Genomic DNA, 18,998 nt, shown 5'->3' on the forward strand with positions numbered 1-18,998 from the left:
CCCATGCCAGGAGCACAGGAGTACATTGTGATTTTGGTGATTTTTTTTTTTTGGTGACATACTCAGTGATTCCATGTTTATAGGCCACCTTGGAGTCACCAGATGTATCTGTGAAGTGGGGAAGGGTCTGAGGAAGCCCACAAAACACCTAATAGCTTCCTGGGTGAAGAAAGATTAAATAGATCAGCACTTTTTGGCTTAGAAAAGAGATGGCCATGAGAAGATGAGAGAGAGGTGTGCCAAACGGAGAGGTGGGAAGGATTGTTCAAGAGCTAGTAGTTGTTGTGTGAAACAGAGAGCAGGTTTAAAATTTAACTTCCTTGTAGAAAAAAAGCCCTTGGGTTTTTTTCAACCCATCATCACAGAATCTCAGCACACAGAACACTGTGGAGACCAGAAGTACAAGCAATTTGACCAGGAATTTAATAATGTGAAGTGCATAGAGTCCATGAGTGCAACCAGATTTGCAGCTGCAGGTATGACTGCCACAAATCATGACCTGTTGGCAGCAGGAGGACCTGGCTGGTCTGCAGGTAGTCTTCACGTGGGGTATATCCTGTAGCCAGGTCCTGCTGTCCTTTTGGAATAATTGTGATGTGGTTTGTTGTGTTGGGGTGATTTTGTTTTGTTTTGTTTTTTGTTTTTCTTTTCAAGACCTGGATGATCTTCAAGGCCATTCTGTGGTTCTGTGATTCTATGTTTATTCTTCCAAATTGTAGGATTTTTTTCCCTTGAAAATAGCAAAGTATGTCTGTCATCCCTTCCTCCTTTCCCATGTGGTCACAGGACAGTGTTGGAGAGACTGCTACAAGGTGAGGCTGATGGAAACCACTTTTAACAATTCAGCTGAGCTGTTACTGTGCAGGCCAAACTACAGCACGTTTGATCAAGGTGCCAATTGTCTCTCCCCACTGCACTGCTTCTAACAGCTCTACTTTGTTTACTGCAGGATGGGAAGCTCTCGAGTATTTTTGAATATGAGATGTGTTTTCGGAAACAGATATCCTATAAATGTTGCATCTCCCTGATATACTGTTCCTATCCCTGAAGGTGTCGTGTCAGTGTTTGGGCACTCCCTCTGTTCATGAGTCCTGTGTGTGAAAGGTGGATGATGCAGCTCACGATGGTTTTGGTTAAGCACTGAGACCACATATAACTCCTTTATGGTTTTCACTACTCTTAACAAGTAAGTGGCTCTCTAGGCTGTCACTGGAGCTGGGAACAGCTGTGCAGGCATGGGGGAATGGCTCTTCAGACAGAGGTCAGCAGGGGGATGCTACACGATGCAGCTGGGCAGCAGACCTTACCTATGCCACAGTTATTCTAAGGCCCTGTTCTACTTTTCCCTTTACCATCCTGAAAGGATGAAACCCAATGGAAATATTTCACATCTGAGACTCGCTTTCTCATTATCGTAACAATTTGCCAAAAAAAAAAAAAAAGTCTCATTCCTACTGAATAAAAAGATCCAAGTTACAAAAAGTATAAGTATGCCTCTACTTGCCACAAAGTCCCTTCAATGTGCATTTAAATAAAGGTATTGACTATGTAAAACACAAGGCTGCCCAAGGAAGAACAAAAATAGTGTTTGCCAGGCACAGTGTTTGATGTGGGCTTCCACATGAGGTATTGAAGGCACACATCGGTAAATCCTGAACCTGCCAACTCTTTCCTGTGCAGTGTCACTCCAGTCTAGTTAGAGTGTATTTAGAAAGTAGCTAAGCACACTTTTGTGGAAATCATTAAATAACGCAGCAATTCATACATTTGCAGCAGACAGCTTCTAATGCACATTATTAACTGAAAATAAAATCTCAGCATTTATCTTACATGTTATTTTATCCTTAAAAAAATCAGATGCCCAGTTTGACTGAGAATATAATACCCTAAAGTTTAAGACTGGTTTGTAAACACAGTCCCTAGTGTCTACTATTGATCTTTTGCTATTTTAATGCATTTTTACTGACCGACATGTCCTGTGGTAAAGAATATTGCCTAAATTAGTTATCTGATTGGTTCTTTTGATTAATGATGGGACTGTGCTTCATTACACATGACAACATGATCAGAATAATCACTGCAGCCATAGAAGTTGGGACTGGCATTTTTTATTCCTTCATTTTTAAAGTTCATTTATAAAATTATTTAATGTATACGTCCTAAGTTGTAATTTATTTACATGACACTTTTTTCGATGGGAACTGTTGTACTGTGTCACAAATGGCTAAGAAAACAAGGTAAACTAGATGTACAAATCAATGTCTTCTGGCTCAAGGGGAAAAAAACATAATCAAGATTCAAGAGCTGACCTTGTCCAAAGTCCAACTTGTCACACAACAAACAGTGAGGTGCCCAACAAATCACTGGGATCAGCAGGATGTATTCAAAGGAATGTTTAAATGATGTTATTTCTTGCTGAAGTTGTTACCAAAGCTTCAGAGACTGTGTGTGCTGGGGTGGAATCAGCCCAGGACTCAGAGTGCAGGGTGGGCACACTGAAGTGGGGAAATGTCTCCCCCAGCATCTGCTGAGATTCCATCAGATGCAGCACAGTGCTTCTGACATCCCTTCCTGGATGGGGCCATTCCCAAGCAACTCACCTGCAAAGCCACACAAGTTTTCAAATGGGTCTGCAGGGTGAAAAGGTTTCTTCTTTAAACCCCAGAGCCATTCTGAGCAAATACTGACAACCAGAAATTGTACACCTTTAAATTCTGCAAAATTAAACTGTGCTCTGTGTAGAGACCACGACCAGGTGTGCTGCTCAGCATCATCTTATCCCTCTGCTATCTGCCATGGTTTATAGCACCTTCACATGCGTTGAGGTTCTTGATTGCTTTTTAGTAGGTCATTCTGGGATTGATCTGTTTGAATTTATAAGGACATGCATGCCACCTTATGTCATGTTGATGAATGATTCAAAATTTTAAATGGCAATTCAACATTTAATGTTTTGAAAAATGTTTAAATGGTGTCATGCACAGAATAAATGGCAGCTTTCATTTTCTTTCTTCAAAATTCCCTGCCAGCCTGTTTACACGATGTTGACAGACATTTTAGCGTTTGCCAGAGAAATAATGTGAAGGGTTGGATACTTGCCATAAAATGGTTTCTTCTCTATGGCAAGTGTGGAAACAAATGTGTGCATGCACAGTACATACACACACATATATTTTTAACATATTTCCAAACAAAAAAAAAAAAATAAATGTTTATTTGCAGTTGCAACTACAGAAATGTATCTCCAAACAGGACTAACTCCAAAAGAGGTAGGAACTCAGAGCTGGCAGGAGCCAGAGCATGGCTCACTCCTGACTGAGTCCAGCTCACTGTGTACAATGTGACACATTCATTGCAAAGCTCAGGAATGCCCTTGCTGGTCAGCAGTTCCACAGCTTGAATTTCATCCCCAAATTTTGTTAAATTTTGATGCCACAACGAAAAAATGCATTTGCAACCTGCATATTTCATATGCAGATATACTCATCTTTGAACTGTACCATCTTTATTATGCTTTGTCTCACTCAAAGACTGGACTTGTACTGGCTCCATATAACACATTATCTGCATATGAATGTCTATCCAGATTTAGGGCCCAATCCTTCACATACAAATGCTCTTCAAATGGATCTCAGCATTACTGCAATAGATTTTCCCTCTAGGATTGCAAGTGGAAAGCTGAACTTTGTTGTGTGCAGTAAATCTGAAACTTTAATATGCCAATAATTCTATTTTCATGGAATAACTATGGATCTAGGATGTTGCACTGAATGCATCTTAGCTTGTGTTTAGATGGACATTTTGTGACTAACATTTGATAATTGTAGTGGCATACAAAGTTTTTGTTTCCTGGGAAGGGATTGCTATTGTGTGAAATATGTTTAACCATGGTTAAACACTCTTTGACTTCTCACTGGTTCCAGCTGTATAAAGGCTGTTTGGTGCTACCTTCACATGTAGGTGGCTGAAACATTAATGTTTCTTTTATGAAAGCAATTCTGAATGATGGATCGATACACAGAATTTATGATTCTTGTACTCCAGGATTGCTTTGTTACCAGCACATTAGAAATTGTGACCAGTGAATGAAATGTCAGCATTTCCGCACCTTCCAAATCAGGGCCAATTTCAAAAGCAGTTGCAAACAACTGAATGGGCCACTGAGTTTTACTAGAGGTATATGAAATATTAGAGGACATTGAAGGTTTCACACTGTACTTAAAAAGTAAATTTTTAATTGGCTGATGCAAAAGCAGAAGAAAAAATATGTTTTTTTTTTTCTTCTGGAATTGATGAATATGTTATATGTAGAGCATGGACCTTTATTTCCAGATAAGGAATTGGTGCATGTATATATTCAGAAGTTGTTGTCTATCAATACAAGCAGATAATTGGTTACCCTAGATAAATCTGTGTGTGTGTATGCATGTGCTACTTAAAAGTTTACCAACAGACACAGTACTTTTAGGAGCCTGTCGTATGGCAATGCAACTTTTTATGCATTATAGGATTAAAGCATGTGAAATTGATGTTGAATATGCAAGTTATATGTTAATCTGATTAAATTAATGGAGAATTGCCCAATGAAATCAATTGAAATAATCAACAACTTCATGTTGAAGGAAATTATCACCTTGAGGCTGCCAAACCCACGAAACAAGTTTGCATTTACAATAATATTTGCCTATTTATCATTAAAAACCACATAAATAGTGTTTTTGTAATGAATTAAGATTAGTCCATCAAGGAGAGGCTTGTTAGAACTGGAACTGCAGCATGCTCCACTACCTAGGTATGTTAAATGTTGGATGAAGTGTATTACAGTGGTTTTACTCATATTGCATGTTTTCTTACAAAAAGAAATGCAAAGGCATCTATATTATTTTATCACTTTATTATTTGTTTATTTTCCCGAAAAATAAAATGACTTGATTTAAGTGTGTGATGCTATTTACTTGTAGTTTAAAGCCTCGCATAACATTATACAGCAGATTGAAATGCATACTTATGTCTGTTTCTTTCATTGGACAGCTATGCTAAAGCAAATAAAATCAAACACATACATTGCCTCTCAGTGGTTTACAAACTGTAAGTGATGGGAGGAAAAACCTGCAGCCATTCCACTGAATTCTATTATTGACAACAGCAGAAGTAAAAAAATTAGAAAACAAATCCCTTTTTAAATAGAATGAAGTAAAAGACCTACATTGCTTGGAGGAAATGCTAATTGAAAATACCTTGCTAATGCTAGCTAGTCACAGGAAGGAAACATTAAGTTATTATTTTTAATAATGTTTACAAGTATATCCAGCCATTTCCAGCCAGTGAAAAATGTTAGCCTTGGTAAAATGTGGCAGTGCTACTTTTCACTGGTGATGCTGCTCATCTTCTCTCTGATAGCAATCATTAATTTTATTTTTTAACCCAGTCTTCAAATGAAGACAGATGAGCAGGAGAGTTTTAAATGCAAGCTGCTTATGTTCAGAAAAATGGCTGCGAGATTACAGATCACTGTGCCTGAGCTGAGTCCAGTGACTGTTTGGAAAGGGGGAGAAAAAACAAACAAGCATTAGGTGAGCAACAAACAGGCAGAGCCCAACTGTGTGTGTGTGTGTGCGCAGAGGGGTGCGTGCCCCTGCCTGTGTTTTGGGATGTCAGGGGACCACAGGGAGGGAGAGGTAAAAGAGACCTGCACAATGGTACAGAAATCAAATTTATTTCCTAATTGCTATGGAGACCCACAGATATGATTATTGCTAATTGCTCTTGATAATTTTAATGTTACATTTTAACATCTATTTTTCATTAGTACCAGCAGGATTGTTAGAGACCAGAGTGTGTAATGTATCACTAGTAACATCATCCTGCAATCTTTTATTTGTCCTTTAAGCATCACCAGTGTTGTCTATTTAATCAAGTGTCAATGAGCACAATGTAGTTTCTACATCTTTTAAGCTGTGATTTTTAGTATCTGACAGCTTTACCTTCGTTATTTCTTACCACAGACACACTGGATTTGTCCTCACGCTCCCAATGCTCACAAGACTGAAGATTTTAGACTTGGTCCTGCCCACAGTGACCTCGTGACTTGTTTTTCGGGTACACCTTGTACTTTTGGAAAGGAAGAGGTGACTTGGGCAGTGCATTAATAACAACAAGAGGTAGTTAAAACCACACTCATTTAGTGTAGTAGAGAGTTGACTGTGGCTCTGCAGAGCCAGTCCTACAGTGTCAATTCATTGCCTTGGACAGACCTCCCAAACACCTCCTCTCTATCCCCACGGTGACCAAACCCCACCAGCAGGAGCTGGGTGCTCCTGTGCTGCTTATGACAGAGCTCCTCTGTCTCATTAAAGGGAGATTCTTAAAATAAAAGTCCAAAACTGATTAGATCAAGCCAGAACTTTCCTATGAAAGGAAGGAAGGGCAGATCTGGGACTTTAACTCAGCTCAGGTACAGGAGTCTGGTACCTGGAGTCAGGGATAGCAGTCCTTGTAGCTCCTCAAACGTGCAATTTTTGATCAGTTCTTGTAAGGAGCTCTGCTGGCGCAGAGTTTGAGCAAAGACAGCATCGAACATGCCTCCCCTACACTTCAGGGTTTTCTGCCAGCCCAACTGCTCCTGGGGAGTGACCTTGTCTCTAGGAATTAGGCCTTTCGTTGCAGTCCCTTGTAAGGAGTTGAGAGAGGATTAATTGGTTTGCTCACTGCAGTTTCTGGAAGTATCTCACATTTTTCAGTGGAAGATGACTCTGGAGGTACTTTCCTACAGTGAAACAAATCCCTGCCAAAATAAAATGATGAATCCTGAATATTACTGGCAGCATTTCATGCCAATTTTTGAACAGTTCATTTCTAATCTGCACCTATGTTCGATGAGTTTAATGCCCAGCTGTCAGTGTTTTCCTCCTAAGCTGACCATCAGTATGGGAAGCACACTGTCCTGAGCTCCTCCAGGCCTCACATGGGAGGCATGAACTGGGCTCAGCAGAAACCCACCACCCTGTCAGGGCAGATGTGGGTCTGCATCTGAGACTCAGGGTGGCTCCTGTGAGAAAATGCATATAGGGTGAAGCAACATTTCACAGCAAAAGTGAAATGCTACTTAAGACATTTTTTTCCTTCTACAGTCACAGAACCTTTAACTGGAAGATCACTAAAAAAATCTTCAAAGGAAAAGATTTTTTTAAGAATTATCAGAATAGCCTCATCCTTGTGGTGGGATAGCATCCCCACCCATGCCTGGCAGAGGACAAGAACCTGCTGACCAAGGTGAGGTTTGGTTGTCCTGACACTCAAGGTGGGAGACCTTTTGACCTCAACAGTGAGGAGGAAAGGGGTTGCTGCCCTTCCTAGGGCCAGCAGCAGCCAGAGGAAGTGTTTTGGTGCTTGCCCTTGAAAAGCTGCAACACCTGAGAGATGTCTGGAAGCTTTCAGGATCTTCCTCCAGCTCTAACTCTCTTTCCACACTTAGCTGAAAGGTGGTTGTTGGGTACCAAACCAGCCCTTGAATGGTGAAAGCAGCTTCTGGATAATGGCGGGTCCTGGGTGGCGGCGGCTCTCTTGCATTTCTCACAAGGTGAATGCAGAGGTAGAGAAAGTTGGAGAGTGGTGGGAGGTATGCTGAGAGCTAACAAAGGCCTTCAAAGTAAGAATGATGTTAGAGGGTGTCAGGAGGCAGAAGGTGCCAGCTGCCTGACAAAAGAAATATCATTACTCACTATTAAAGAACACTCCAGATGCTTGATATAGTCATGGGTGTTCTGGAAATTCTTTTAGCAAAGCTCCTAGCCTGCCTACAATATTGTTTTCTGGAGTCCAGGCCAAAATCTGTGAGCTTTTGTTCAAGCAAATAGACCATGAATCTCATGAGTAAGAACTAGTCTTATCATCTAATGCTGCAGAGTAGTGGTTGCCTCTTCAAAAATACTAAAATCCTCTCCACACTGTCTTATTCCTCCGGGACATCATTACTAACAGGGACAGATTGTGCAGATCCTCTCTCAGCAGTCCAGGGTGGGATGAACATTTGCTCTAGGCACTCTCCAGTGTTTCTGCATCATAGATCTCTCTCCATCTCCACTCTCTTCCGTGCCTTTATAACGAGCTAATGGACAACTGTTACTCATGCCTAGAGATGTGTCTGTATCAAGAAAAATGAAAGCATGAAAAAAATGAAAAAGTTCATCTGTTAACTTTCATTGGCAGAAATGTTATAGCGGATTGTTCTCAAACTGCAGGGCTCTTCCCAGACTTTACAAGCACAGGGGTGATTGAAAAAGAATAGGATAAAAATGGTGTTAAAACAGGACTGCTGAAATTAAACAGGTTTAAAGTTGTCTGGCAGCTTCAAATACCGCAGAGAAGTATAGCCCTAGAGTGCAGCAAATTTAATCTTTGAACAGGTTTATTGTTTTATCAGGTTTTTGTTTAAGAAGGGTTTCATTATATATAACATTGAGATAAATTTTTACATAGCAGATTTATTCAACAGGTTTATCCTTTTAACAGCCCTCATTGTATTTCATCAGTTGGTATGTGGGGTCTTATACATCAAGCAAGTTTATTACTTTATCAAGTATGAATTTTAAGAAGTTTTCCTAATAATAGAAGATGTGTGGAGATTTATAGGCAGCACATTGTTCTATTCAGTGTTTGAGCTGTTTTACCTAATGTAAGCTACATCATAGCTACATGACAATGCTGCTCCAAATGGTGGTAATTGTGCTGTAACTCATACTATCTTCCCACCACTGTAATAGATCTCACTTTGCTGTCCCAGTGTTTTAAAAACCCTTAAAAGTCCAAGTACAACTACCCTGACTAAATTGTCTCGGTAAATTAGAAGAACAAAGTGAGGTAAAAAGCAGTATTGACATTAGTAAGTAAAAGGATTGTGCCGAGCTGTTTTGATAAAAATTCAGTACTTCTGGACTGCAGGAATTACAAATTCTCCAAATTGGGATGGAGAACTTGCTTTGGCATCTGCGATAGGGAGCTAGTAATGTTTGGTGTCATCATAAATTTTTGATCCAAGGGTTTTCTTCCAAAAATATCCATTACTGATTACTCAATCCGGAAACCAGTTTTGGAAGTTATATCTTCCAGAGGGAATGGCATGAAAATTCAGGCAGCTGTCCCTGATTTGTGGCTCTTGCTAAGTAAAGTAATTAAAGAATACTTGGGGTTTATGGCTTTTTTTAGGATTGTTTTAATCTTTCTGCTTCTGCTTGGAAGTGGAAAAGTAATATTAAAAAAATACTTTGAGATGTAAAGTCAGTTCCCTATAAATGTTATTAGTTTTGTAGTTTTACAGCATGCAATTCAAATCAAGCTGTATCTCACTGATTTGTTCTGATGACAAAAGAAAGATCTATCGCAAATTTCTTCATGTTGTGAATTTGTAGAGCTGGTTCAGCGTTTGCTGTTTTCTTATTGGAAAATGCTGATTCATCAAAACTAATCTGCTTATAGATAAAAGTTAATTTAAATTTGTTTGTCTCAGAAATATTGGAGGAAACCTGAAATTTGTTTGAATGACAACCTTTGTGTCTGTAATTTAGGTTAAAGGGATTATTTTTTTGTTTTTTAGAAATGTAAAATAATTTAAACAGAAACTAAGCACTTCAAAATTTATAGATGATTTGTTTTGTACTGGGTTATTTTTCTTTTTATTTTACACTTTGATTCATTAATACATTTGAGAGTTTGGGTTTTTATCATGGCTTTGGATAGACAAGACATCTCTTGTACCTCACATTTTTACAGATGAGAGGAGTTTTCCTCCTAGCATTTTGGGAACAAAAGTGTGAAAAGACTACTCCATTGCAAAATACACTGCAGATTTATATTATGATGCAAATAATCTGCAAATTTAATCTTTGCCTCTAACAGGTTCTGTTTTCCTGACACCTTTGCTCCCATGAGGAGTTCTGACCCAAGGAAAGCCATTGGTGTTTATGAGATACATTCAGGAATTTGTGCTCTATTGGCATGCTTACTTCTGAATATATAGTCTTGCTGCTCTCGTATTAAAACTTTTCTGATCAGTGAGATGCTGCCATCTAAAATGTGAAAATTACTGGACTTGTTTATTTGAGAAGGGAACATTAGCCATGCCCTAGTTTAGACATGGCTATATTCATACTAATAAAACCCTTCTTGTGAACACAGGAATTAGTACAATATGATAGGTCTAATAAAATAGGTGTACTTCTATGCAGTAATCGCATAGCTCTCTTCAGTGGTTCTAGTATAGAAGTTCTTACTTTGAAAGACTAATTTGATTGACATGTACTTGATATTCTGTGATGACTTTGACATATAGTATATCTGGTTGGCAGGTGCGTTGGGTGTACTCTACAGATATAGATAGACTTAAAAAATGTATTTTCTAGAGGTAATTGTATGGTTTAGATAAAATCTGCAGTTCCTCCCAACGTAACTGTTATAACTGGCAGCTCTCAGCTCATGAAATATTCTAGTTTAAAACCACTTAAAAAGAGACTGACACTTTGGATGAACAGATAAATTCAGCGAGAGTTTTGCCACTGCCTTTAGTGTGGCCAGGAGCTATGGCAGATCTCCTGCTTCATGGGATTTGGGTAGATGGGGAATTGGCACTTTACCTTGCTCCTGCTTCCCAAGCATTGCTGGGCTGTGCCTTGAGCTTTCCTCCTTTCCCTCCTAACTGTGTTTAGCATGTCTTTATACCACTCCCAGTGGGACTAAACTACCTTTTGTTTACGTCAACTTGACTCCACTGGCATCACTGGGGTTATTTGTCACTTCAAACACATAAGTTGGCACATAAATAGGTCAAATTTCTGTAGCATCTTTATTGAGGGAGTGGGAGGAAGATGTTAAAGGGAGATGTTAAGTATTTCCCTGTTAATTATTGTTTCTAAATTATGAGGCTCTTGGAGCCAAGAGTTTGATATTTGTTTTGAAAATTTGTTTCATGCTTCAAGAAAGGCCTGGGTATGTTCATCTTAAATTGTGGAGATTTCCTCCTGAACCTCATGCTGTTAATTTAACAGGCTGGTTTGAGGATGACAAGCACTGTCCTTCATTTATAAGACTGCTAACAATCCAACTCTGCTGAGTTCCAGCATGGTGTTGATGGTGCCTTTCTGCTTGCATTGTTTCCTACTAATTTGTGTTCTTCCTCTTCCTAAATCATCATGACTACTGGTGCCTTCCTTGAAAGTTTTGATGTATCTAATGGAGTTGAGGGTCTGGCATGGTGGTTCTGCCATGGGAAGAGTTGTGGTGGGTGCAAAGTTACAGCAGCACTGGCACCAGCCAGGCACTACCTCTCCTCAGTTCCTGCATAACCTTCCTTCTCCCACACTTCTAAATTGTTCTATGGAGATGATCCATTAAGAATCACAATAAAGCTTGAATGTTTGAATAACCTTTGAAATTATTGACAATTTAGTCCCAGTGGACTGCCTAGGAGCCTAATGCAGAAGAAAGAGATCAATGACAATGCTGCAGAGACAAGAGCCAGGCTGCACAAGCAAGGGGATATGTTATATGTTTTTTGCATGCTGCCACTGAGCACAAACATAGCAGGAATAATGCACTCTGAGTGGACCTGCTTGTCTTCTCTTGTCCTTTTAGCAGATTGACTTCACCAAGTGTCTTCTCACAGCAGGGCCTGGGTTCATCAGGAGCCTTGGAAGAAGTGACAAGCTGAAGACATCAAGGGCTATAACCCAGTGAGGACTTAACATAAGCATGATGCTTGTGTTGTGTGAGCCTGGAAACTCCAATGCAACTTTCTTATCTCTGCAATTTCACACACATGTAAGGAATTCACTCCAAATCCTTGTGTGATCCCTGCTGCCATCACATAAGTGTGTCTATGATCTGAAACTTCCATTCAGCCACAAACTAACCTCAAATTATTTACAGTTTTCAACTGGGGAAGAAGTAGTTTGTTCAGAATCTCAAAAGAAATCTGTTTTAAAATCCAAGTCACCATTGTTTGAGTCAAGTTCATGCTAATTTTGTTCCTTGTATTCTCATGAGAACTGAGATCCTGGAGTTTAACCATTTCCATAGGACTCCTGGCTGTTGGCAGGGGTTGGCACAAGGGCCACGTTCATGTTTTTCACTCATTCTGATTTTTCTGTGCCACCCAGGTTTGAGTCAATATGCTCACACTTGAAAGGTAGGTAACAAAGTTAATTTATTAATGGCTGTTACACCCTCTTCTATAGGAAAAGTGCTATTTAGAAAAGTTTATTCATAAAGCTTAGATGCTTGACGGACTAATGCTCCTTTACACCACTATTTTCTTTGACCAGATAAATGTGCCCCACCCAGGCCTGTTTGGCACAACAGTGACCTCTAAAGGCTCCTTAGATTAATGGTGTCTCCAGAGTTATTGGATTTGCTTCTTATTTAAAGGTAGATGTGTGGCTCTGTACCAGGTATTACCCCCTTCATGCTGAGCACATCTTTAGAAAGGTCAGCTCTTGGTAGGATCTGAAAGCGTGCTCCTTTTCCCTTGTGCTGTGTAAAGGCACCTGACCTTTCAGCGATCCTAATTTTTCTTCCTCTCCTCCCCACCCTCCCTCCAGCCTATTATTTATTGAACTGAAAAGGACTTCCTACCCCTTTCCCCCCTTTTTTTTTTCCCTCCAAATATTTTCTAAAATAAGTGACCAAAACCCATGATGGCAGAAGTTAAAATCCAGGTTACCTTGATATTTCACCAGAAACCTCCTCTTTTCAGGGTAATCCCATTGTGCAAAATTTGGAGCTGTGGATATGGTTGTGCTTTGTCTTGCACTGGGAGACCCTATGCTATTTTTAGTAGATGAGTACATTTAAATGCAAGATATGTATGTCTGCGGGGTTTTCACTTTAAAATGTATTTTCTACTGATACCAAGAAACTGGTGTTTGATTGGGCTGGTAAAGATGGGAAGAAGAAGAAGGAGAAGAAGGAGAAGGAGAAGGAGAAGGAGAAGGAGAAGGAGAAGGAGAAGGAGAAGGAGGAGAAGGAGAAGGAGAAGGAGAAGGAGAAGGAGAAGGAGAAGGAGAAGGAGAAGGAGAAGGAGAAGGAGAAGGAGAAGGAGAAGGAGAAGGAGAAGGAGAAGAGAAGGAGAAGGAGAAGGAGAAGGAGAAGGAGAAGGAGAAGGAGAAGAAATAAAGCCCAGGGGAAGAGGCAAGAGAGGATAATGGGCTAGTGAGTGTTGAAATAATGTAGAAGAAGCAGAGTGTAAATATGAGGGAAGGGGCAAAATGAGAAAAGGGACAGTGAAGACCTGGGGGAAATAGGAAAGCCTTGAGTAATTGCAGGATTTTAAAGGCAGCTGCAATGGACAGGAGGCAAAAGTTGAAGCAAAACCTGCAATACTACCTAGACACCTTAATTATCACTGCAGCTTTGCAGCTGTGGGTTGTACATGTCTCCTGTTCAATTGACTTGCTGTCCCTTTCCCCAAACCACTTTACCTCTGTTTCTAAAGGGGAAGTTTTCTAGTTTAACAGTTGCATTTTTTTTTTTAATTGAAAAGTGACATGGTTTTGGCAAACTCGTTTTCTGTCAGCAAGAAGCTGGTTAGCTCTTTGGTTGGTTCCACTTCCCTGGGAATTATCACTAATTGATTTTTTTTGTTCAAATCACTGCACTCCAGGGGCCTGTCTTTCTTGCTAAAATAAGACTAAAGCCAACTGCAGTTAGAGGTGGTATTCCTGCCTGGGCTGTTCAATTCTTAGACTTTTATCATTAACATCTTTGCCCTTTTTGTATGGTCCTGATAGCATTCTTTGCTTCAGAGTTTTTCTCCCGAAGGGCTGGTCTCTCCCACTCAGCTGGGGATTTGCTGCTTGTTTTTCTATGGAGCTGGGTTCATCTGGGATTAATAAAAAGGTCTTTTAATTCAGTTTGGCCAACTCCAGCATAGAATGATTGAGAGAAGCACATTATAGATAAAATTATTTTGTTTTGGACCTCACAAGAGCACCCTTTTGCCCAGGTTTGGGATGCAGAACAATGAGATTCTGCTGGAGATTTATCACGTGCCTGGTGACAAGGAGCTGGAAAATTATCTAATATTACTCAAAAAGAGTGCACAATGCATGCAAAGCTGTTCAGAAGCAATATTAGCCAGACTCATTATTAAAAACCTTCTAGAATTCAAAGTGTGACTGTAGACAAAAACTTAGCTTGAGGGGATGGGAAGGAAATGAAACACCCTGTGCTTTAAAGGACTCATACGAAAATGTTGTGAAGGAGAACTAGCTCCAGTTTACAGGAATAAAACCAACAGCTGAGAGATCTGAGGAAGACAATGCTGTTCAATTTGCTGAGCAAAGTAGGTCGGGGTCTGAAGAGTGGGTTCATCTCCAGGCCATCCCCAGAGAGAGGCACAAGCCCCCCAGGAGCACCTCTGTGCTGGCATCCGTGCGTGTAGCCAAATGCAGAGTGAGCACAGGTGGTGAAGCTGGCCCAGGACAGCCCAGAGTGAAGTCCTGGGGGCTATCCCTGCCTGAGGGCTCGGGACGTGCTTGCCTCTGCTTGATTAGCACTCCCTGTGACCAGGGGCACTTCGGATGTATCTCACTCTGTTTATGTTTTTGGTTCTTATAATGAAAATGAGATCCCTCGTGTAGCCCTCTGCCATTTTGCACGTCAAACTGAAAGTATATATGCTCGTTGTGGGTATTAGTGTCTCAGCTTAATGACAGAAGCCTCGGACAAATAAATCCATGTGCCATGGAGGATTTTCCTAATGAAACTGAAGTACAATACTGTTTACATAAAGTCCTTTAGACTCTATTCAAAACAGCAAATGCTGGACGTTGCCGTTATCCGCCGACACCAGCTAATACAGGCAGAAATGAAAATGTAATGCAAAGTGGCAGCTCCTTTTAACTTTCCTCCAAGTCTCTCTGTAGCAGCTCTGAGCATCCCCTCTGAACTTTTCCCCTCCTTGGTACCAGGGTTTTTTATATGTTGGTTTTTGGTTGTCTTTTTTTTTTTTTTTCCTTTAATATATTGACATTCCAGCCCTTGGAACAAGGTCTTCACTCCTTTTCTCATTTCGAGATCTTGTTTTGGGAGAGCTCTAACACCTGTCCACTGATCGCCTGCCAGTCTGCATCTGTGCCCAGCTGACAGAGCTGTCTGCTTTGACTAATGATGTGATTGATGGACAAAATAAGGAAGAACACACAAAAAAACATTTCTGTCTGGTCTGGTGTGTCAGCAAGCCTTCATCAAGTGGCTGCTGAAGGTATATTTTGCTGCATGCCTCATTACACAGTAATGGCATTCCCAGGCAAAGCTGTTTCTTTTCATGACACAAGACAGCAGGCAGCTTTATGGACTCTGGGCCTATCGAGCCTGGAGGAGAGAAGCACTAAAGAGTGGTCATTTCCAAAAGTGCCTCAAGTTGCTTTTTTGTTGTCATGAATTTAATATGAATCAACACAATATGAAATGAGCATGAGGAATTTTAGTGACTAGTCATTTTTTAAGACTGCTGTCTAAACAGCCATCAAGGAAAAAAACCCCAAACATTTTCTTCTACCAAACCTGTTGCAAAAAGAAGTAATCTGTCAATTTTATTACATTAAAAAAGTGCACAGAGGTGTATAGTCCAAACAAATGTGTGCTTCAGTGCTAAACATGTGAAAAACACCACATATGTAAAGTAAAAAAATTAAAAAGGCAAGTGGCTGGCAGAGTGAATGGAGTATTTAATAACTAAGGTTTAAATGGTTCTGTGTCCAAGGAAGACTCTCGTGCAGTTCATTTATCACGTTAGGGACTGCCTGCTTCAGGAAACACAACAATTAAGTGATAGTCATTAGGCAACAGGGCATGGGGCTGTGGAAGGGTGGCCATGAAAGCCCCGGCACACCTTTCACTGCAGCAAGGGAGGAGCAGGACTGATCCAAGGCGAGAGGGAAAGAGCAGGGAGGTTCCTCCCCTGCACACAGCATCAGCCTCCATTTTCCTCCTCTGCTCTAAGTTGTGCCATTCATATCTATCCTCCCTCCTTCACACAGCTGCTTTTCACTCGGTGGCTCCCCTCCTCTTACTTCCCATGGAGTTTTTTGCATTTTGAAATACTTAAGTTCATCCATGAAAACAACCAGAAAATTAGTTATGGTTGTTGACAAAAAATTTTGGATTGTTTTCCTGTTTCTAATACAAGAGGTCTTTTACCATGGGTTGTTTGGGATAATTTGTGAATTTAATGAGTTGTGATTAGTTAAGAAATTGTTCTTCATGTAATAAATGCTACAAACTAAATTTAAAAATGTACATGAGTTCTTTATACCCACTTAAAGAGAGAAAAACATCGATGTAAATTCTTGTTATGACAAATGTAAAAGATAATCTTTTAAAGTGCATTTAATTTACTGTAATAGTAAGAACCACTTTATCGATGCCTAAGAGTACAGAAAAAAATGAATACAGGATAATTCAAAGCAAATAAATAGCATGATTAAATTCAGTATGGCAGTTACTTACAGACACAATCACGTTACCCTTACATATCAGTTGAAAGAATAATAGAATACCATTTTTGATTCAAGCACAAAAGCCTTCTGCATAGATGTGAATAACTAGGCAGGCTGTTAACCTGCTTTCTCTAGTCTTGGTAGTAAATAAGGCAAATCTAGGCTCAAGGGAAGAAGAAATGCTGTTGATTGAAAAGTTTAAACAACGCAATTATTCTATCAAGTGCAGTAGGGGAGCTAAGTACCACGAAATATCAAACACCTGCAGGTTTCCAAGAAGTTCTCTGCTGAAAACCAGAAGCAGCTGGGTGGAGGAGAGGCCATTTTATCAGTAACCAATGGGTTTCTGTGCTCCACTGACCTTGAAGTCAATACCAGTGCCAAGAGCTCACTGTCTGCTGTTTCTTCTTGCATTATTGGTTTGAGAACCATAAAAATGTCAGAGATTTACTATAAATCACAATTCAGTGGGGTTTTGTTGTCTTGGTTCATTTTTTTTGCTTTAGCTGAGCCTGACCGTATTCATTTGTGAATTGAGGGCAAGTAGTTAGCGGAATGTGTCTCGTTGCCTTTTCCAGGGAGCTTTGCTGGATCTCTAACAGGGAGTTTTGTGTTTCTGTGCTAATTTGGCAGTGCTGGTGGGTGAGGCTGGGTGGGGGCAGCTAGTAGGAGCTGTGGTGTGAGCCCAGACAGGACAAATGGCTATTTTCTTATCTCCCTTACTGCTTTTTTTTTTTTTTTTTTTTAATTACTCACATTCAGTTTCTGTTTTGGTGAGGTAGACATTCCATTTTTTTGGCCTGTTTTCCCAGAAGTTGTTGTGTGTGTCAAATTTGTCATGGTTTAATGGCTTACTATATTTCCCTGCACTGGAACCACTAAACACATTTTCATTTAAGTTGGGATCTTTAAAGAATGATCATCTTATCCATCTGTTCAGAAAGGACAAAGACACAAATCTGGGTCAGAAAAGAGACTTGGAAAAATCCCCTGTACTCAATCAGTTTCTGGCAAGTGAATTTGTCTCATGACTTCAGGAGCTGGTAGAAAAAGAGAGAATTTAGCTGCAAAAATATTGTTATCAGCTCTTTGCTTGGAGCCATGGCAAACAGGTTTCCAGTTTTGTAGATGGTAGCAGAGAAACTCAAAAGGATATTTAACCTTAGGTTATTTTCTTTAATCTTAGAAGAACCAGCCACCCGTTAACATGCCTATATATATATATTTATATATAGGAACATACAATCTTTTCTTTCCTAATCAGGTTTGTGCATCTCCCTTGATTGATTTTTCTTTTTCCTAAATCTTTAATAATTTTTCTTCATGGTTTCTGCATCCTGTCCAGGCTTTTCTTTCTGTTCTCTGTATGAGATACAGTAGTTAAAGTCTATGGCTCTAGAAGAAATCTGCTTATTTCTTCATTGTTTCTGACTGGGGTGGGGGGGGGAAGCCTCTGAAGATCAGATGGCTTAATTAAGTGTCATTTGGATTGGAGGATGGGGGTTAGGGAGTATATTTGAGGTGTTGGAACTGTTTTATGAGAATGTATTTATGTATTTTATCATCTTTATACAAAGAAAAGCAGGTTTTGTCCTTGCCTGCTTTTTTGAACCCAGGTCCTGGGAGTGGAATCCATAGTTTATTGAAGGTTTGAACTGCATATTCAATTTTTTCTAGCATGTTTTTTTTTTGAAAAAAAAAAAATTCAGTTTTCTTTTTACTCCATGAAGTTCCTAGTGATTGAAATGGGGATTTGACATGTACAAGGCTTTTGAGTGGTGTGCTGTTGGCCTGTGCTGCTGAGGTTGAGTTGTGCTCCTTGCTCCTACTGGAATCACCAGGAACCTGTAAACCCATCCCACAGACCCTGGCCCCCTGGGAAAAGCTTTTGGTTCTGCAGAGTTGATATTGATGTTTGCAATATTTGGTTCTGTTGAAGGCATTGTGAGGTTCCTCTCAATTGTTGTTTATCAATATTGGTTGTTATTAATGTTGTTTGTTCGTATTAACTAGCACAAAGGCGCAGGGTTGAGAGGAGAAAGGCCATGTGCAATTCCTGCTGGGGAAGGGAGTGAGATGGTCCTCCAGGATGATCATCCTGATCCAACCAGGATGGAGTTGTCCTTTGGTGGCAGTGAGGAACTCTGTTTCCTTTGAAGAGATGACACACAAGGTCCTGGAGAGACATTTGGCTCAGACCACGCTTCCCCAGCTCTTTTCTCCCTGCTCGCTTTGGGTGTGGTCCTGCAGTAGCCTCTGAAACACAGAGCAAAGCATTTTCTGAGAGCCACCAGCCCTGCCCTTGCATGGCAAACAATGGCAGCAGCGAGGCTGGCACACACAGCAGTGGTGATGGTCCTCTTCTGGGGAAAAGCCACAAAAAAATATTCAATAAACCATGGATTGCAGGACTAGAACGCTGCAGACGCGTCAAAGCCTGGAAGGTTTAATGGAAAATCTTATATTCTTGTTGATTATTAACATGAGGACGTTTTTTCCACTTAAAAA

The sequence above is a fragment of the Cinclus cinclus genome, chromosome 11, assembly GCF_963662255.1.
Source record: "Cinclus cinclus chromosome 11, bCinCin1.1, whole genome shotgun sequence".
Taxonomy (NCBI): domain Eukaryota; kingdom Metazoa; phylum Chordata; class Aves; order Passeriformes; family Cinclidae; genus Cinclus; species Cinclus cinclus.